General features: G+C 39.6%; 1 protein-coding gene and 1 pseudogene across 4 annotated transcripts in view; one reads left to right on the forward strand and one right to left on the reverse strand.

Annotated features, from left to right (window-relative positions):
• The window catches only part of LOC134484111 (zinc finger CCCH domain-containing protein 14-like), a 42,286-nt pseudogene extending 23,556 nt beyond the window's left edge, over positions 1-18,730 (reverse strand).
• The window catches only part of Il1rapl2 (interleukin 1 receptor accessory protein-like 2), a 1,532,967-nt gene that overhangs the window by 1,357,688 nt on the left and 152,488 nt on the right, over positions 1-22,791 (forward strand).

Raw genomic sequence — 22,791 nt, forward strand, 5'->3', positions numbered from 1 at the left:
CTACTTCTCCAGTACTGATTGCCTATTAAGCAATCAATTAGTACTAGGAGAAGAGAAATGGACTTGACCCTAGAAGGTCATCTAACCCAATATTCTCTTAGTAGATCAGAAATCCAAAGCACAGAAAGGGGACATGGACTGACCCAAGCTCACATAATTCTCCATGGTATATTACAGCTGGAATTTAGGTCTCTTGGTAACTAGGCCAGTTCTCTTTGGGCATACTGCCGTCACCTACTCTGCTTTAAACACAGTCTCCTTTCACACCTTTGATTTAATTATCTTGACTGACAAGGTTCTGTCTCTTATAATTACCCTTTGGGCCCTCAGACGCCTGAGCATGCAACCAAATACAACCTTTGAATTTTTCATACTGCCGTTTTAATAGAGAAATATTCCGCTATGCCAGGTGTCCCAACTCTTGTCTTGGCAAAGTTTCCCAAGAAGCTGGCACAACTCTTGTGGGGCCTTGCAGAGCTTTGGTGGCTGGCAGAACTGTTTCTTGCTTAGAGCTGCATGTGCTTATTATGCTGACACTCTGTTCAAAGTCTAAAACTGCAGATTCTATACAGAGAGGTAAGTGGAAAGTGACACATTCTGTACAGATCGCTGAGGTAAATAAACCAGAGGAAACAGGGCTTTGTAAACTGCTAAACTAAAGAGTATCTAACATGAAAATTAGCAGCCAGGGTCTAGAGTAAGTAGTGTCTGAGAGTAAAAAAAGGACCCTATTAAGATAAACATGTATGAGAGGAGGAGGGGAGAGTCCTGAGGCTTAATACCTTGGCCAGAACATGAGCTTTTGCATATTCCTACCAGCATGGTACAGAGAGGACGTGGTTCTATTAGTAGAACTCAGGTGGAAACTCAAACAATAACACAAATTAAAAACAGGTCAAATATGTATCTTTAGTTTTTGCTTTTACAAATTGATAGATAGATAGATAGATAGATAGATAGATAGATAGATAGATAGATAGATATAGATAGATAGATAGACAGACAGACAGACAGACAGATGAATACACTCAAGCAGACAGTGTCATGATTTAACCTACTCTGACTCAGAAAAAGATCTCTCACATTTGGACCAAATTTTACAGTGTCAGCAGCTGGGCATGATCCTTGTCATTGCTGTCCACCTGCCACTTTTCATGCTCAGTCAGCCTTTGGCATTCTGGCTGACACTGCTCAAGAGGGTGCTATTATGTGCTAGTGATTTGGTCCCAACAAGTGGTGATATTTCTGATGATGACGCATCAGACTTAACGGTGACAGTTTTGCTTCATGGCATAACTTTGTATTAGTTAGGATTTCCATTGCTGCAAATAGACGATTTGATCAAGGCAACTCTTATAAAGTAGATGATTTAATTGGGGCTGGCTTACAGGTTCTGTTCGCAGTTCAGGCCATTATCATCATGGAAGAAAGTATGGTAGCAGTATCCAGGTAGGCAAGGTGCTGGAGGAGCTGAGAGTTCTACATCTTGTTCTGAAGGCAAATAGAAGACTGGCTGCCACATGACTAGGAGAACTGTCTCAAGTGCACCCACCCCCAACAGTGATACACGTTCTCTAACAAGAATACACGTACTCCAACAAGGCCACACCTTTTAGTAGTGCCATTCCTTGGTCCAAACATTTTCAAACCACCACAAACTTGTATTTAACCTTTTAAACAGACATACAAAAAATAAACAAACATTCAAGAGCACATCAAAACAATCATCCACCATGATCAAGTAGGCTTCATCCCAGGCATGCAGGGATGGTTTAATATACGGAAAACCATCAACGTGATCCATTATATAAACAAACTGAAAGAACAGAACCACATGATGATTTCATTAGATGCTGAGAAAGCATTTGACAAAATTCAACACCCCTTCATGATAAAAGTCCTGGAAAGAATAGGAATTCAAGGCCCATACCTAAACATAGTAAAAGCCATATACAGCAAACCAGTTGCTAACATTAAACTAAATGGAGAGAAACTTGAAGCAATCCCACTAAAATCAGGGACTAGACAAGGCTGCCCACTCTCTCCCTACTTATTCAATATAGTTCTTGAAGTTCTAGCCAGAGCAATCAGACAACAAAAGGAGATCAAAGGGATACAGATCGGAAAAGAAGAGGTCAAAATATCACTATTTGCAGATGACATGATAGTATATTTAAGTGATCCCAAAAGTTCCACCAGAGAACTACTAAAGCTGATAAACAACTTCAGCAAAGTGGCTGGGTATAAAATTAACTCAAATAAATCAGTTGCCTTCCTCTATACAAAAGAGAAACAAGCCGAGAAAGAAATTAGGGAAACGACACCCTTCATAATAGACCCAAATAATATAAAGTACCTCGGTGTGACTTTAACCAAGCAAGTAAAAGATCTGTACAATAAGAACTTCAAGACACTGAGGAAAGAAATTGAAGAAGACCTCAGAAGATGGAAAGATCTCCCATGCTCATGGATTGGCAGGATTAATATGGTAAAAATGGCCATTTTACCAAAAGCAATCTACAGATTCAATGCAATCCCCATCAAAATACCAATCCAATTCTTCAAAGAGTTAGACAGAACAATTTGCAAATTCATCTGGAATAACAAAAAACCCAGGATAGCTAAAGCTATCCTCAACAATAAAAGGACTTCAGGGGGAATCACTATCTCTGAACTCAAGCAGTATTACAGAGCAATAGTGATAAAAACTGCATGGTATTGGTACAGAGACAGACAGATAGACCAATGGAATAGAATTGAAGACCCAGAAATGAACCCACACACCTATGGTCACTTGATTTTTGACAAAGGAGCCAAAACCATCCAATGGAAAAAAGATAGCATTTTCAGCAAATGGTGCTGGTTCAACTGGAGGGCAACATGTAGAAGAATGCAGATCGATCCATCCTTATCACCCTGTACAAAGCTTAAGTCCAAGTGGATCAAGGACCTCCACATCAAACCAGACACACTCAAACTAATAGAAGAAAAACTAGGGAAGCATCTGGAACACATGGGCACTGGAAAAAATTTCCTGAACAAAACACCAATGGCTTATGCTCTAAGATCAAGAATCGACAAATGGGATCTCATAAAACTGCAAAGCTTCTGTAAGGCAAAGGACACTGTGGTTAGGACAAAACGGCAACCAACAGATTGGGAAAAGATCTTTACCAATCCTACAACAGATAGAGGCCTTATTTCCAAAATATACAAAGAACTCAAGAAGTTAGACCGCAGGGAAACAAATAACCCTATTAAAAAATGGGGTTCAGAGCTAAACAAAGAATTCACAGCTGAGGAATGCCGAATGGCTGAGAAACACCTAAAGAAATGTTCAACATCTTTAGTCATAAGGGAAATGCAAATCAAAACAACCCTGAGATTTCACCTCACACCAGTGCGATTGGCTAAGATCAAAAACTCAGGTGACAGCAGATGCTGGCGAGGATGTGGAGAAAGAGGAACACTCCTCCATTGTTGGTGGGATTGCAGACTGGTAAAACCATTCTGGAAATCAGTCTGGAGGTTCCTCAGAAAATTGGACATTGAACTGCCTGAGGATCCAGCTATACCTCTCTTGGGCATATACCCAAAAGATGCCTCAACATATAAAAGAGACACGTGCTCCACTATGTTCATCGCAGCCTTATTTATAATAGCCAGAAAATGGAAAGAACCCAGATGCCCTTCAACAGAGGAATGGATACAGAAAATGTGGTACATCTACACAATGGAATATTACTCAGCTATCAAAAACAACGAGTTTATGAAATTCGTAGGCAAATGGTTGGAACTGGAAAATATCATCCTGAGTGAGCTAACCCAATCACAGAAAGACATACATGGTATGCACTCATTGATAAGTGGCTATTAGCCCAAATGCTTGAATTACCCTAGATCCCTAGAACAAACGAAACTCAAGACGGATGATCAAAATGTGAATGCTTCACTCCTTCTTTAAATGAGGAAAAAGAATACCCTTGGCAGGGAAGGGAGAGGCAAAGATTAAAACAGAGACTGAAGGAACACCCATTCAGAGCCTGCCCCACATGTGGCCCATACATATACAGCCACCCAATTAGACAAGATGGATGAAGCAAAGAAGTGCAGACCGACAGGAGCCGGATGTAGATCGCTCCTGAGAGACACAGCCAGAATACAGCAAATATAGAGGCGAATGCCAGCAGCAAACCACTGAACTGAGAATAGGTCCCCTATTGAAGGAATCAGAGAAAGAACTGGAAGAGCTTGAAGGGGCTCGAGACCCCAAAAGTACAACAATGCCAAGCAACCAGAGCTTCCAGGGACTAAGCCACTACCTAAAGACTATACATGGACTGACCCTGGACTCTGACCCCATAGGTAGCAATGAATATCCTAGTAAGAGCACCAGTGGAAGGGGAAGCCCTGGGTCCTGCTAAGACTGAACCCCCAGTGAACTAGTCTATGGGGGGAGGGCGGCAATGGGGGGAGGGTTGGGAGGGGAACACCCATAAGGAAGGGGAGGGGGGAGGGGGATGTTTGCCCGGAAACCGGGAAAGGGAATAACACTCGAAATGTATATAAGAAATACTCAAGTAAATAAAAAAAAAAATAAACAAACAAAAAAACAAAACCAAGTTCTCAGGCCTGATCACTAAGCTTGGAGTGGTCCTTTTCCATGCACACATGCAGCAAATCATGTGCCATTTAATCTTCTGACACAGAAGAAATCTTCTTAAATACCCAAGTATGCCGTAGTTCCTTCAGGCATTGCTTTTGTTTGTTAGGGTAGCTTCATTTTTAGAAGGATTTGTCTGAGGGACATGTCCAGTCCAGTCTGCAAGCTGATGTCATGAGTCCCTTCTAGGATTATTTTTTTGCTACAGACCCTAAATCTCAGAACTAAAATAAAATGTTCCTAGGAGACATATGAAAATTATCTATTTGAATAGTCTTTACATGAACATGAAAAGGGGCAAAATCATAGAGAATCATAGAGAAAAGGGGCAAAATCAAATGTACCTGATAGAACCAGTCTTTACATGAACATGAAAAGGGGCAAAATCATAGAAAATCATAGAGAAAAGGGGCAAAATCAAATGTACCTGATAGAACCAGTTTCCCGTTTGAGTTCTGGCATGTACTAGTTCTGTGACCTTCATTAATTTATTTTGTCTAAAAATGGGTTGTATCAGTAGCTACTTCAAGGGCTTTATTAAAGGATGTTTTTAAGTAACTGCAATGAATTACTCTGCACATTGTCTAAAATGTAATGAGTATTCCACCCATCAGTACCTGGCATTGTATTTGGTGTCTAGGTAGTTGTCAAAATCCCTGAGATCTACTGGCCACAGTCAGTGGCATGGCTAATCCGTGGTCTTCATCTACTCCCACAGCCCTGCTAGTGATTAGACATGTGCCATCATTGGCAGCAGATTCTTTGCTTATCTTGTCTCTCTTGACTATGTTCTCTCCCTTTCCCCTTTCCCCCGTCAACTTGCCCAGCCTTCTCAATTGCTCCCATTTACTTTTCCTCCCCACCAATACCATGGACCAGTTTCCACAGTAGAGATCTGGGAGCTTCCATGAGTTCTCCTTGTTATGATGGTTAATTAAGAGTTCAGGTACACTTCACTGTGTGGTCATAGCTGTACGTTGTACTCAGTACTCTTTCGTGAAGGTATGACTGAATATCAGAAAGTGGAAAGGAATTGGCAAGCATGCATGTTAAGTCAAGTATGTCCGGGCAGGGGTGTTGATTTGGACTTATGTATGTTCATACAACAGAAAGTTTGCAAGGCTTTGTCCTTTTATTCCAATACTCAGGATTTTCTTTATAAAAGGGGGACTGGGTTTGGAAAGGCAAAGCACTTGTTATTGTTTTAAAAAATTCATTAGGTCCCTATTGAAGGAATCAGAGAAAGAACTGGAAGAGCTTGAAGGGGCTCGAGACCCCAAAAGTACAACAATGCCAAGCAACCAGAGCTTCCAGGGACTAAGCCACTACCTAAAGACTATACATGGACTGACCCTGGACTCTGACCCCATAGGTAGCAATGAATATCCTAGTAAGAGCACCAGTGGAAGGGGAAGCCCTGGGTCCTGCTAAGACTGAACCCCCAGTGAACTAGTCTATGGGGGGAGGGCGGCAATGGGGGGAGGGTTGGGAGGGGAACACCCATAAGGAAGGGGAGGGGGGAGGGGGATGTTTGCCCGGAAACCGGGAAAGGGAATAACACTCGAAATGTATATAAGAAATACTCAAGTTAATAAAAAAAATTCATTACATTTCTTATCATGTGTGTATGATAGGGTAAATATGGTCACACACATGCCATGGCATATGGATGTCAGAGGAAAGATTTTGGGAGTATGTTCTCTCCTTACACTGTGGGTTCTGGGAGTCAAACTCAGGTCACAAGACTTGCAAGTAAAGTGTTTTTTTTACCTTACTGGCCCTTGGATGATCTTGTTCTTAATGACATAAAACTAGCTGTATTTGTTAGTTGTATATTTTAGGGCTACCGTTTATGAATATTATCACCTCATCTTGGCAAAGTTTCATCATATCATTTGTAATTACTTTTTGAGAAGGCAGATTGATGCTGGCTAAAACCTGATCAAATCAATGTCCATCATTGCATATCTGTTTTGCGCCTAAACATGTGCTAAGAAATATAAACAAGTAAAAGTAAGTATATAAAACTGTTAGAAAAATGTGGTTAAATGCAATTTCCTAATTAGGCTAACGGGATCCATTGAGTCTTGAATGGCGCTCACCCTGAAACCCCATAGCAAGAATTAAACTCTGGCTTCTTGGTCTACCCTGAGGAGGATCATAACTGAGAATTCTATCTGCTGTGCTCTGAATCTTTCTAACACTGAGGCCCACATTTCTTACAGGTTGACCTTAGACAAAAACTGAGCATGGCAGGGACACTAGACCATCTCATCCCTACAAAATACAGGGCAACTCTGATGTTTCTCTTATTATAGAACTCCCCACTGACTTCACCCTAACATTCTTAGAATTTCTCTCTGCCTTCAGACTGATGAAATAACCTCCTTTCCCTGCCTTCACAACTGCAGCACAATCATCTGTCTTTCCCAACTGCAGTTGTCTCTCCTCCATTTTGTCCCTTTTCCTCAAGTTCTCAGGAAGTTTCTTGTACATATTATCCTGCCACAGCATCTGCTTCTTAGAGGACATTACCAACACACTCCATGACTCTACCACCTGACTTGTTGATATTCCTTATCACAAGATAGACATGATAAACAGTATGGAGATTCCGTATCCCTAGAAACAAAACAAATCAAACCATTTGAGTGTAAGCAATCCTCTGAGATTTGTGCTACATTGATAAAACGGAGTTTGCAATTCTACTTCATATAGTGGTTAGGAAGAATCATGCTAACATAGGCAAACTTACTTTGGCATGGTAAGTACTTGATACTTGTATTTACATTAATGCACAAGTAACCTTCCTGGAATGGTAGCATTTGTCAGGAAGGTTTGATAATGAATGATGACATTTTTATTAATAAAATATGTAAGCTGCAAAGAACAATCAGTACTGTTTCTACTGCTCATAGTTGTTCTGTACTGGCAGAAATGATGAACAATGGTGCCTAAATCTGAGCTCCTGGGAACAACTGTAGTTTAATATGTTATAAACATATCTCACTTGCTTTGTTCAGGTTGTCTGAGGCTGTTAAGAAAACAGAACTTAAATGAAAAAAAATGTAAGAAAAATTTTTAACAGAATTTTTGAAACAAAAATAAAGAAAAGTAAAGATAAGGAGATGTTAAAAAAAGAAAGGTGAATTTCTGAAGTACAAATTATTCATCAGTTTGGAAGACGTGGCCTTTTAACTGCACTCTTCTTCATCGGGTCTGGGATCTTGCAGTGACTACAGAGCAAAGTCTTTGCCAAAAGTGTAAAAGGAGATGGGGAATTTGAACTCTCTGAGGACCATGTCTCCATGACAGACATTGAAGAATTCTGTACTAAGGGGAAGAAGCTGTTAGGTGTTCAATGCACTTGGCCCAGAGCAACAGTAGTGTTTTCCATTTTCCAAGGCAACAAAACAAAACTGTGATTCTTCCTTTGGCAAAAGACGACGATGAGCTGGCCACCAAAGCTCATGTAATTGCCTGAGAATTTTCACTAAGGTACTGAAGGTGTCAGTCAGGCAAGGTAACAGAAGAAAGTTCCCACTTCCATTAACTCAAACTGCTAGTACCAACTCAGGGCCCCCAGTCTACCTATTGGCAGCACTGGATTAGGAAAATCACCAAACAGTTTCAAGCTTGATACAGAACCTTTTAGATGGTTAAAGTATCATTTCCCGGGTAGTTCACACATGAGGTTTATATTGAATACGCATTAAGGGGTGCTTTCAGATCTTTGATTTCTGTATTTCCTTGTTCTAGATTTTTTAAAAAATAAGTAAAACTGTCAGCAAAGGGGGTTTCCACAAGGTTACCTTTAACCTCTTGCTTAAGGAAGCTGAAACTATTCACTCAGGATGTGAGTCTCACACCTGGAATTGTTTGTCTGAAACGTTTCAAAGTACAGGGATTCAACCTGAGGGTAAACAGGAAAGAGTTCAAGGGGCAGGCCACTTATCTGTGACTCCAGAAGATCACTCAGGCCACCTCAGTGCATTTCTTTCTCTATGTGTTCTCTGGACTTCCTCCTAAGAATTGTGACTGAAAACACGCACCAGCAAGAGGAATGAAGCCCTTAGGGTACAGGGTGGAACCGTCCTCCCAGAGAAGAGAGAAGAGGTAGCTGACGTGTCTTCAGGATTCCATCTTTAAAAGACAAAAGGAAAGGAAAGGAAAAGAAAGGAAAGGAACGGAAAGGAAAGCAAAGCAAAGCAAAAAGGAAAGGAAAGCAAAAAGGAAAGGGAAGGGAAGAGAAGCGAAGGGAAGGAAAGGAAAGGAAAGGAAAGGAAAGGAAAGGAAAGGAAAGGAAAGGAAAGGAAAGGAAAGCAGAAAGGAAAGGAAAGGAAAGGAAAGGAAAGGAAAGGAAAGGAAAGGAAAGGAAAGGAAAGGAAAGGAAAGAGAGCGAAGCAGGGCCAGAAAGATGGTTCCTTAGGTAAAGTGTTTACTGCAGTTTGACTCACAGAATCTACACAAAATATATTAGGACTTGGGCACATATTTGCAAGCTTGTATTCTCAAAAGAAAAATAGATAGGCTGATAACTGGGGCTCACTGGCCAGCCAAGCTTAGCCAAATTAACAGGTCTCAGGCCAATGAGATTATCTCAAAACTCAAAGAAGACACCTAAGGTTGACCTCGGGCTTCTACACACATCTCATATACGTGCAACTATGTATACAGAAATATAAATATCCATGCACTCATTTAAGTAAAATTAAAATAAAATTAGGGGTAGGGGGAAGGCACTACCAAGACACATTTACATCATGTTTCCAGAAAAGCAGTGGCCCAAACAAGGCAGACCTTGGGAAAGAAAGAAGCCTACTCCCCTACACAGTGGTGTCATCCTGGGAGCACTTTCTTGGCTAAACTAGGACAATTACCCTACTTTCCTACTTCCCTTTCCTATCTCCATCCCGTCCCATGTTCCTTCTACCAATATGCCCCATGCCCCCTTTATTATTTGCTTTTCAATTGCTGGGATTAATCACCATGTTCAAAGCAACTTATTTTAAAATATCTAGTTGGGCCAACCTCTTTTACAGACAGCACGTTTTCATTCTCCCTGGTCCACGTTAAGAAGCCATGAAATTACCAGTACCCACATAGTAGAATGAAGTTCAAAATGCTCTCTTGGATTGAAAGTAGTATGATTCTCAGGTATAAATTCTAATAACCACCCAGGTTATAAGTGAAAAGGTGTTCTATCAATCATTGGTAAAAGGCACAATATACAATTACAGAAATGAACGGTCATAGAAAATATAAATAAATCTTCCACCTAATTGTGGGCTTGTGATTGTAAATCACAACTTTTAATATTTACCAGATCAAATAGTTCTAAGACTGATTATGACTTTCTTAACCCCAGGACAGTCTTTGTCCTTGAGGTATTGGAATGTGTTACTTAATAACTTGAAGGTCTCGGGTATTTCCCTCTATCTTTTGCTTTATCTAGACTAAAGAAAAGAACTCAGGAAGGTGAGTTCAGAGTTCAAGAAAATAACCTTTGCGGGCTGTGTAAGTCAGCAGAATTTTCTATGCCCAGGGTACTTTGAGTAACTTTTCTCTTTTTATAACTACAGAATTTAACCATGAAAACCAAGTGGGGAAAGACTGATATCTGTCTACACCACTCAGTTTCTTAGAGAAATGCTGCATTTAAGTAAGAATTTCCACTGGTATTTATCATCAAGAGAAAAAAAGAGGCTAGCCTTTTTTTTAAAATATTCTTGGCCTAAGGAACTTAGGCAGATATATGTTTCTCTCTCTCTTTCTCTCTCTCTCTCTCTCTCTCTCTCTCTCTCTCTCTCTCTCTCTTTCTCGCCCTTCTCCTTCTCCCTCTCTTCCTCTCTCCTCTATCTGCCCCATCTCTTTTGTTAATTGGGGCCTTAAGGCTTTAATTGTATGTCTATTTGGCATAAAAGACAGCACTTTTTCTTATTAGGAAGTGATCCCAGAACAGAGATGATAACAGGAAAAAATAAGTTGAAGAAGGGAACCAAGGGGAATTGAGACTGTTCTGTCCATAGAAGAGCTGGCTAAGAGGTGACTTAGTAATGATCTTAGAGGACTTGAAGGACAATCATTAGGACCAGATGCTCCCCATCTGCAGAGAGGGTGGAGACACAGGAAATGACAATATAGCAAAAGAAAGTTTAAGAAGAATTTACTGGCAGTGAAGGCTGTCAAACTTCAGACTATATTACTTCAGATGTTGTGTAATTATCTCTGGGATATTTTACATTTGGGTTCCAAACAGGAGAAATTCATGTCTTAGATGGCTAAGGTAACATTTTGCATGAAGACAGGAGAAAGGACACATGATATTTCAAGACTTTCCATTTGCTGTATGATTCTATTAATTCTGTATCTTTATGTCCCCTAGGGTAACTATTTTACAAAACTCATTTGGTATTCTACTTCCCCTTAATGAAATTTCATTTTGAACTTCTCAGTTATTTTTAGTTATGAAAGTTTACTATGTGACTTTTTTTGTTTTTGTTTGTTTGTTTGTTTGTTACCTTCTTAGATTATTAGAAATCTTGGCTTTGACTCCTAGCCCTTCTCCAGTTCATAAACTTCCATCCTCCTTTTCTATTAACCTTATTATTTATCAATTTTCCTTCATCTCTTGCAAAGACTTGAAATAGTATGCAGCCTTTACATAACATTTAGCACAATGCACATTTCAGACCAATTTAAATTAGTCTTCTAGAATTTACGCACAACATAAAATATGAGAAAATGTAATTCCACACAATGACAACCCAACTTCCTATTTTCCTTTGACCTTGACAGGATATATGTCTTAAGAGCCACATTTGCTCTGTCTATCAAAGCAGCCATTTGCTCAGGCTATTTTAAGGTAGGGACTAAGAACTTGAATCTAGAAAGGGAAAATATTCGGCCACTCAATAAGTAACTTTAGATTAAAATGATCTTTTAGTTGGCTCCATCTTTGTTTGTTCAGGACAGTGTCCATCAACTTTAAGAACATGATATGCCCGTGTTCATGCAGATATCTAAAGTTCCACTAGAATTTAGCAAATGTCTATCAGATAGCAGTGTGTCTTCACTGTGTACATATAAACAACTCTTTTTTTTTATTTACTTGAGTATTTCTTATTTACATTTCGAGTGTTATTCCCTTTCCTGGTTTCCAGGCCAACATCCCCCTAATCCCTCCCCCTCCCCTTCTTTATGGGTGTTCCCCTCCCCATCCTCCCCCCATTGCTGCCCTCCCCCCAACAATCACTTTCACTGGGGGTTCAGTCTTAGCAGGACCAAGGGCTTCCCCTTCCACTGGTGCTCTTACTAGAATATCCATTGCTACCTATGAGGTCAGAGTCCAGGGTCAGTCCATGTATAGTCTTTAGGAAGTGGCTTAGTCCCTGAAAGCTCTGGTTGGTTGGCATTGTTGTTCATAAGGGGTCTCGAGCTCCTTCAAGCTCTTCTAATCCTTTCTCTGATTCCTTCAACGGGGGTCCCGTTCTCAGTTCAGTGGTTTGCTGCTGGCATTCGCCTCTGTATTTGCTGTATTCTGGCTGTGTCTCTCAGGAGAGATCTACATCCGGCTCCTGTCGGCCTGTACTTCTTTGCTTCATCCATCTTGTCTAATTGGGTGGCTGTATATGTGTGGGCCACATGTGGGGCAGGCTCTGAATGGGTGTTCCTTCTGTGACGGTTTTAATCATTGCCTCTCTATTCCCTGCCAAGGGTATTCTTGTTCCCCTTTTAAAGAAGGAGTGAAGCATTCACATTTTGATCATCCGTCTTGAGTTTCATTTGTTCTAGGCATCTAGGGTAATTCAAGCATTTGGGCTAATAGCCACTTATCAATGAGTGCATACCATGTGTGCTTCTCTGTGATTGGATTACCTCACTCAGGATGATATTTTCCAGTTCCAACCATTTGCCTACGAATTTCATAAAGTCATTGTTTATGATAGCTGAGTAATATTCCATTGTGTAGATATACCACATTTTCTGTATCCATTCCTCTGTTGAAGGGCATCTGGCTTCTTTCCAGCTTCTGGCTATTATAAATAAGGCTTCTATGAACATAGTGGAGCACATGTCTTTTTTATATGTTGGGGCATCTTTTGGGTATATGCCCAAGAGAGGTATAGCTGGATCCTCAGGCAGTTCAATGTCCAATTTTCTGAGGAACCTCCAGACTGATTTCCAGAATGGTTGTACCAGTCTGCAATCCCACCAACAATGGAGGAGTGTTCCTCTTTCTCCGCATCCTCGCCAGCATTTGCTGTCACCTGAGTTTTTGATCTTAGCCATTCTCACTGGTGTGAGGTGAAATCTCAGGGTTGTTTTGATTTGCATTTCCCTTATGACTAAAGATGTTGAACATTTCTTTAGGTGTTTCTCAGCCATTCGGCATTCCTCAGCTGTGAATTCTTTGTTTAGCTCTGAACCCCATTTTTTAATAGGGTTATTTGTCTCCCTGCGGTCTAACTTCTTGAGTTCTTTGTATATTTTGGATATAAGGCCTCTATCTGTTGTAGGATTGGTAAAGATCTTTTCCCAATCTGTTGGTTGCCGTTTTGTCCTAACCGCAGTGTCCTTTGCCTCATAGAAGCTTTGCAGTTTTATGAGATCCCATTTGTCGATTCTTGATCTTAGAGCATAAGCCATTGGTGTTTTGTTCAGGAAATTTTTTCCAGTGCCCATGTGTTCCAGATGCTTCCCAACTCTTAATTTATAGGTTTGATACTCAAGACCACCTCAATCTGACATAGAGCTTGCTCTCTGTTATTTTTGGCTTTCTACTTAAAACTTCAGTATTCCCTAACAATATGCTTATGTTAAATTCTGCATTTTGTTTATATGCTTTCTAAGGTTTGAATATTATCAGGCTTCGTACCTAATCAATCCACTACTTCCTTATTTGCTCCCAATTTTCATAGTAGATTCCCTTGGTTGATTACTTACCTTGTTCAAAGCACTGTTTGGGGATTCAAAGTCATTAGCCTTCTGAATACTTGCAAGGATACTATTAGAAGTAAAGTTTTTAAAGTTCATTTGTAATAGCTTCTCTTCCAAGATACCCCTTTTAACCAGGTGAACTCCACTGTTACCACCTTCTTTGAATTCATAAGACCTATTATTTTTACCTTCTATGGAAACATCATCATCTTCTCTTTTTCCTCCTCTGACTCTTTCTCCTTCTCCTGCTTTTCTCTCCCTCTTCCTTGTCTTCTTCCTCCTCATTTTCCTCTTCCTCTTCACCATAAGAAAACATTAAACTTTCGTATTCTCTCATTTAATATCTCCATAATTAAGCTACAACTTTTGAATTTTGGAAGAACAGTGACTTCTACTATTGTGGATACCAGTACAAATGTAAATGCACAGTAGGCTAACAATCATGATAGAACTCTAAGGTTGGCTACAGAGCTAGGAGGGTGGTATTAGGACCAGTTAAGTTTGTATTTTTTGCTCTTAGTGATGGAGAGACCTCTAAGATCTGCCCTACCAGGGGCAGCAGGCTGAATGGACCTCTCAAACCTTTCTTTAAGCCTCAGAATGAAGTGTTTTGATAAAAAACTCAAATGAATACTGAAGTAATTGCTAGTATTTAGCTGTAGACTAAGGAAAGGATGCATTTGTAGTTTATGGAAAGTGCCATCATTTTGTATTTTGGGTAGTTTATGTATATTTCACTCAATAATTTGATAACAAAGGGTCCTGGAAAGTTTATCACCCATGATACCATTTACTATTTTAAGTTTGAATGTTTTTATTAATAATTAAAATCTTCCTGTGTATTCCTTCATTTTGTGTGCAAAAACCTGTTCGCAAGCAGACTGAAAACTTACAAAACATTCAAGTTTATATTTCTAGCATTTATTGCTTTTCACTTTTAGAATGCTTTCTCTTCTTTGTTTCTCAAAACACACTACTGTCCTTCAAGAAACACACTTTTTATCATCTGAATTTGAGGTAAATGAAGTTTGGTAATCTTTGAGATTTATTTATAGGTCATCCTTCAATTTAATTCATCCTATTCTAGCCACCTAGATTGTTGACAGAATCCCAGGAGTGAGGCACAGTAGACTCCAAGGAAATGTGGAAATTTCAGGAATTGATTACAACAGTGGGTAAATCATCATAGTACTCTGAGACAAAAATATTCATCAGTAAGACTGGACAGACTTATTTCTTTCCTTCAGATACTTTAGAATTATATTTGAATGCTTCTTTCTGGTGTCAACCCAAGATAAGGAATATAACATTAAGCTGTATCCATACCATGAAAGACCAAGAATTCTGTTCCTAAAAGTGTCTAAAGTATCCCTTTCCCCTGCTAAATGCAAACATGTCTCTTGAGTCAAAAGTCAGGAAGCAAGCACTAATCTTCATTTATGACAGTGAAAATCACGAAGAACCTCATAACTCCCCCTACACTAAATCCTGCCCCACATAATCCCAACTTGTACCATTTTGTATATGGGATAATCTTTCTTAGATTATAAAGTTAGCATTTATCTCCTGAGTCTGAAATTGATTTTTTATATTACCAATTGTGTGGTGCCTTTTGGCTTGCTGGGCTTTATGATACACGACCCAAACAATATGTTGCTGTTCCAATGAATTTGTTTGGCTGCAAGAAAAAAATTATGAGCAAAGTGAATGTATTTGCAGCGATCTGTGTTCTTTCAGTGTCAGAGAACACAATGTAACACATTTTTAATGGAAAGAATCCATTTAACATTTCATCCATTAAGCTAGGTTTTAGGAAAGCATGAATACTTTGAAGAGTGATACATGATTGATTAAATTAGATCTCTGTTGTCAGCTTGCTACACATGAGAGAAAGTTTTCTTTATGGTTCCGGAGATATAGTTTCTGTTCACATTGAAATGCTGCAAGAGGGGTTGGGGATTTAGCTCAGCGGTAGAGCGCTTGCCTAGCAAGTGCAAGGCCCTGGGTTCGGTCCCTAGCTCAAAAAAAAAAAAACAATAAAAAAAGAAGAAAGAAATGCTGCAAGAATGGTGTGTGACTGTTAATTTTTTATAATTAATTTTAAAAAGCATATCATTGTGATGAGAACAGTTGGAGGGAAATAAGGGTCATATATAAATGCCTATACCCTGCTGCTGGTATTCCTTCAAAACAAATAAAAGGGATCTGCATGTCTTAATAGCAAGTGTCCATATGACGATATGCCTAATTTTGTCCAAACATGCCACGCATGATTTAATAGCCTCTAGCTTTTCTTTAAATTGTCCTTTGCATAGTCAAAACAAACATACAAGTAATTTTGAAACTACTTGATAAAATTACGAACTGTTAAAAAAGTAGACCCTTCAGTTAGGTAACAAAATCCATATTATGAAATCAGTATATGCTAAAATTCAAAGACATGGCAAGCTCTACAGGATATTGCCATCAGAAAATGAAAGCTTTCAAATGGCAGGATCTTCTGACAAGTAGGATCAGACTTTCATTCACTGTTTTGAGGTCAAATCCCTTTCAAGTCACATGCAATGGTATAATAGTGAATAGTGTATGATAAAGCAGCCTATTCCTACACACTGAGTAGTAAATCAACAATGTTTTGGATGCTAGAAGGGAATTCCATTTTCATACAAGCTCAGATGTAACAGAATAGATGACTATTAAAAGATGGTACTGCTGATGAAAATAGTTTGGGATCCAGTATTGGGATTTTACTTGTATTAGTGACAAGGTAATCTGGATTAACAGTTTCCATAATATTTAGAATTTGGACACACAGGATACACAGACAAACATTTTCAACAAATTTACAATTGGAGAAGGCTTTGCAAGGTAAAAGTGGATAGTGTTTCACATACTCTTCTTAGTTTCCCAAGCAAGCCATCACCTACAAGTGCCCCAAGCCTCTTCTGCTTCCTCTGCCACACTGAAGTCAGTCATCTCAGCCTTGACAAAACTACTATCTAGGTCCTCAAGCTCCCTGCCCATCACCTGCAACCTCGTGAATGGAAGAGACTTCTGAGTTCTTCATTTGAGTTGGTGGTGTGGTTTCCTAGTTTTATTCAAAGCACATGTCTTCCTGATTTGACATGTATGCTAGTGGGTTGGGGATACCATCCAGTGTTACTATGTATTTGGGACTAGCAGCTTTATTTATCTGCTTGTACAAGATTTCATGTCTGCATGGTGGGTCCTGAAAGCACCTAAATGTTATCTACAGTCGGTCATCCCAGACTCCTGGTTTGGTTTTGCTACTATTTCCTATGACAGATACGGCTTCTTCATAATAATTGATCTGTCTACACAGGCCCTGGATCCCATGTCATAGTAATCTTGACTCATCTCTGTTTCTACCAGTTAAGATAACAATTACCTGTGTTGAGTTGTACTGTACTTTTTTTTTGATGTTTATTATCCTTTTTATTCAATTTGGTTTCCTAGTTCTAGAAAATCTAGGATCTAAAATGAAGATTTATTTTTTTAAATCTTTATTAACATGAGTATTTCTTATTTACATTTCGATTGTTATTCCCTTTTCCCAGTTTCCAGGCCAACATCCCTCTAACCCTTCTCCCTCCCCTTCTATATTGGTGTTCCCCTGTCCATCCTCCCCCCATTACCGCCCTCCCACCATCAACCATGTTCACTGGGGGGTTCAGTCTTGGCAGGACCAAGGTCTTCCCCTTCCACTGGTACTCTTACTAGGCTATTCATTGTTACCTATGAGGTTGGAGCCCAGGGTCAGTCCATGTATAGTCTTTGGGTAGTGGCTTAGTCCCTGGAAGCTCTGGTTGGTTGGCATTGTTGTTCATATGGGGTCTCGAGCCCCTTCAAGCTCTTCCAGTCCTTTCTCTGATTCCTTCAACGGGGGTCCCGTTCTCAGTTCAGTGGTTTGCTGCTGGCATTCGCCTCTGTATTTGCTGTATTCTGGCTGTGTCTCTCAGGAGCGATCTACATCCGGCTCCTGTTGGCCTGAACTTCTTTGCTTCATCCATCTTATCTAATTGGGTGGCTGTATATGTATGGGCCACATGTGGGGCAGGCTCTGAATGGGTGTTCCTTCTGCCTCTGTTCTAAACTTTGCCTCCCTATTCCCTGCCAAGGGTATTCTTGTTCCCCTTTTAAAGAAGGAATGAAGCATTCGCATTTTGGTCATCCCTCTTGAGTTTCATGTGTTCTGTGTACTTTCTTTGCTTCCTGGGACATTTCTGCTTGTAATTCCTCTTGAAAAATTCAAAATCTGGGAGCATGTGGCAATGTCTGTCGAACTCCTCTTAGATTTTGCTGGTACACCCTTCCTGTCTGGGATCCATAATCATCATCTTGCTCCTCTTATCAATCATTACTGATTTTTCTTTTCTCATCCTCTTCCTTCTCTTCTCTTCTCTCATTTTCTTCCCTTTTCCTTCCTTCCTTTCTTCTTTCTTTCCTTCTTTCTTTTGTTTTTTACTTTAAGAACTAAACTCAAAAGAGGCAAATTTCTTTCCTGCAACTTTTTATCCTGAAATTAATTTTTTAATTAATTATTAATTATTAATCGAAGTTATTTCTGAAGAAGAAACTGTAAGTTTCCTCTATACTGCTAAGCACTTTTGCTTCACACAAATCTCCTGTTTGTATACTGGCTGCTTCGTACATGCTTGGCTCTGAATCCTGTTTTTGCAACTGCTGAAGTTGCAACCTTTTTAAATGAGTAACAATATCTGCATTTATATGTGAATATGTTTGATAAATCTCAATAGAAGGCTTAGAAGAACTGTATGTACGTGTCACTGTAGGCTTGAGAACTATATGTACGTGTCACTGTAGGCTTGAGAAGAATGGTATGTACGTGTCACTGTAGGCTTGAGGAGAACTGTATGTACGTGTCACTGTAGGCTTCTGCTGAGATAAGGGATTCGCTTGCACAAAACTGAAGTCCTCGCCAATGAGATCATATGGTTCTGGCTTGATAGCAATCACATCTTCAAAGTCTGCTGGTTCCCTCAGAGGTTTCAGTGTTGACATTAGCTGGGTCTGAAACTGCAGCATCATAACTCTGACGTCAGTGGATTTCTGCTCCTGCGAACATGTGGAAACTCTGGAATCTCTCTCTTCTTCTTTTTTTTTTTCACTCTACAGTTTGAAAGTATAGAGGTAAGAACTGCAGTTTCATACACTGTCTCATCTTCTAGACTAAAACCCATCTTGTTTGAAAGCACTTTACTATCAAAGCTTTAGTCTAGAAGGCTCAATTGTAACAGACTGAAGTTTGTCTAATAAGGCATGAAACCCAGATAACCTCCTAATTTTTGCAATGTCCCTTTAATGACAGGCCTGATCTTACAGCCATTTTATGTGGCTCACTAACAGGCAGCCAGGACAACACTATGACACACAGGTTACCTGAAGCCCCCAAGTGATGCTACCTGGGAGCCTTCCCACTGCCACAATTCCTATCCTGAACTTCACTGTGGATGTAATGCTTTAATCTCTGCCTTGAATTCCTACAGTAATGGACTTCAACACATAGTTGCAAACCATTTGATCCAATTCTTCCACTTTTGCTTTCTGTAAGGGGATTCAGGACAATGAATATGAAAGTAGAACATATAGAGGAAAATAAGGACCTCCTACTAATGACCATACATGTGGGCCCTTTTAAAATACGTCCTGATATTTTGATCAAAACTTGAAAAGGTGGTTAATTTTGGGGCAGGGAGGGAGAGCTAAACCTTCAGAAAGGCAGACACACCTGGGAAGCCAGAAGAGACTACACTGTGCCCACATTTCTGACTCCAGAGGAAAACACCTAACGCCATCTGGGACCCTGCTACACGGGGACTCCCGGAAAGGGCAGCGCAGGTCCTCCTGGTTGCTGCCTTCCCGGAGAGCTCATAAGAAACACCCCATGAGCAAACTTCAGCCTGAGGACCACAGGTAAGACCAACTTTTCTGCTCCAAGCGACCTGACTGGTGAACTCAGGACACAGGCCCACAGGAACAGCTGTAGACCTGTACATAGGAAAAACTACACGCCTGAAAGCAGAACACTCTGCTCACATAACCGGCTGAAAAAAAAAAACAGGAAAACAGGTCAATAGCACTCCTGACACACAGGCTTATAGGGCAGTATAGCCACTGTTAGAAATAGCAAAACAAAGTAATACCAGAGATAATCTGATGGTGAGAGGAAAGCACAGGAACCCAAGCAACAGAAACCAAGACTACATGGCATTATCGGAACACAATTCTCCCACCAAAGCAAACACGGAGTATCCAAACACACCAGAAAAGCAAGATCTAGTTTCAAAATCATATTTGATCATGATGCTAGAGAACTTCAAGAAAGACGTGAAGAACTCCCTTAGAGAACAAGTAGAAGCCTACAGAGAGGAATCACAAAAATCCCTAAGAGAATTCCAGGAAAACATAAATAAACAAGTAGAAGCCGATAGAGAGGAGTCACAAAAATCCCTGAAAGAATTCCAGGAAAATACAATCAAACAGTTGAAGGAATTAAAAATGGAACGAGAAGCAATCAAGAAAGAACACATGGAAACAACCCTGGATATAGAAAACCAAAGGAAGAGACAAGGAGCCATAGATGTAAGCATCACCAACAGAATTCAAGAGAGAGAAGAGAGAATCTCAGGAGCAGAAGATTCCATAGAAATCATCGACACACTGTCAAAGATAATGTAAAACGGAAAAAGGTACTGGTCCAAAACATACAGGAAATCCAGGACTCAATGAGAAGATCAAACCTAAGGATAATAGGTATAGAAGAAAGTGAAGACTCCCAGCTCAAAGGACCAGTAAATATCTTCAACAAAATCATAGAAGAAAACTTCCCTAACCTAAAGAAAGAGATGTCCATAAGCATACAAGAAGCCGAAGAACTCCAAATAGATTGGACCAGAAAAGAAACACCTCCCATCACATAATAGTCAAAACACCAAATGAACAAAATAAAGAAAGAATATTAAAAGCAGTAAGGGAAAAAGGTCAAGTAACATATATAGGCACACCTATCAGAATCACATCAGACTTTTCACCAGACTATGAAAGCCAGAAGATCCTGGACAGATGTCATAGAGAACCTAAGAGAAAACAAATGCAAGCCCAGGTTACTGTATCCTGCAAAACGCTCAATTAACATACATGGAGAAACCAAGATATTCCAGGACAAAATCAAATTTATACAATATCTTTCTACAAATCCAGTGCTACAAAGGATGATAAATGGTAAAGCCCAACATAAGGAGGCAAGGTACACCCTAGAAAAAGCAAGAAACTAATCATCTTGGCAACAAAGCAAAGAGAAGAAAAGCACATAAACATAACATCACATCCAAATATGAATATAACAGGAAGCAATAATCACTATTCCTTAATATCTCTCAACATCAATGGTCTCAACTCCCCAATAAAAAGACATAGATTAACAAACTGGATACACAATGAGGACCCTGCATTCTGGTGCCTACAGGAAACACACCTCACAGACAAAGACAGACAATACTTCAGAGTAAAAGGCTGGAAAACAACTTTCCAAGTTAATGGTAGGAAGAAGCAAGCTGGACTAGCCGTTCTAATATGAAATAAAATAAATTTTCAACTAAAAGTCATCAAAAAAGATAAGGAAGGACACTTCATATTCATCAAAGGAAAAATCAACCAAGATGAACTCTCAATCCTAAATACCTATGCCCCAAATATAAGGGCACCTACATATGTAAAAGAAACTTTACTAAAGCTCAAAACACACATTGCACCTCACACAATAATAGTAGGAGATTTCAACACCCCACTCTCATCAATGACAGATCATGGAAACAGAAATTAAACAGAGACGTAGACAGACTAGGAGAAGTCATGAGCCAAATGGACTTAACAGATATTTATAGAACTTTCTATCCTAAAGCAAAAGGATATACATTCTTCTCAGCTCCTCATGGCACTTTCTCCAAAATTGACCATATAATTGGTCAAAAAACGGGCCTCAACAGATACAGAAACATAGAAATAATCCCATGCATGCTATCAGACAACCAGGAGAGTCTAAAGCTGGTCTTCAATAACAATAAGGGAAGAATGCCCACTAATACGTGGAAGTTGAACAATGCTCTACTCAATGATAACCTGGTTAAGGAAGAAATAAAGAAAGAAATTAAAGACTTCTTAGAATTTAATGAAAATGAAGGTGCAACATACCCAAACTTATGGGACACAACGAAAGCTGTGCTAAGAGGAAAACTCATAGCTCTGAGTGCCTGCAGAAAGAAACAGGAGAGAGCATATGTCACCAGCTTGACAGCACACCTAAAAGCTCTAGAAAAAAAGAAGCAAATACACACAGGAGAAGTAGAAGGCAGGAAATAAACAAACTCAGAGCTGAAAGCAACCAAGTAGAAACAAAAAGGACCATAGAAAGAATCAACAGAACCAAAAGTTGGTTTTTGAGAAAATCAACAAGCTAGATAAACCATAACCAGACTAACAAGAGGACACAGAGAGTGTGTCCAAATTAACAAAATCAGAAATAAAAAAAAACAAAATCAGAAATGAGACATAATTACAGAATCAGAGGAAATTCAAAAAATCATCACATCTTACTACAAAAGCCTATATTCAACAAAACTTGAAATTCTGCAGGAAATGGACCATTTCCTAGACAGATACCAGGTACCAAAGTTAAATCAGGAACAGATAAACCAGTTAAACAACCCCATAATTCCTAAGGAAATAGAAGAAGTCATTAAAGGTCTCACTACCAAAAAGAGCCCAGGTCCAGATGGGTTTAGTGCAGAATTCTATCAGACCTTCATACAAGACCTCATACCAATACTATCCAAACTATTCCACAAAATTAAAACAGATGGAGCACTACCGAATACCTTCTATGAAGCCACAATTACTCTTATACCTAAACCACAAAGAGACCAAACAAAGAAAGAGAACTTCAGACCAATTTCCCTTATGAATATCGACGCAAAAATACTCAATAAAATTCTGTCAAACCGAATCCAAGAGCACATCAAAACAATCATCCACCATGATCAAGTCGGCTTCATCCCAGGCATGCAGGGATGGTTTAATATATGGAAAACCATCAGCGTGATCCATTATATAAACAAACTGAAAGAACAAAACCACATGATCATTTATTT

This window comes from Rattus norvegicus, chromosome X, assembly GCF_036323735.1.
Source record: "Rattus norvegicus strain BN/NHsdMcwi chromosome X, GRCr8, whole genome shotgun sequence".
NCBI classification, from domain to species: domain Eukaryota; kingdom Metazoa; phylum Chordata; class Mammalia; order Rodentia; family Muridae; genus Rattus; species Rattus norvegicus.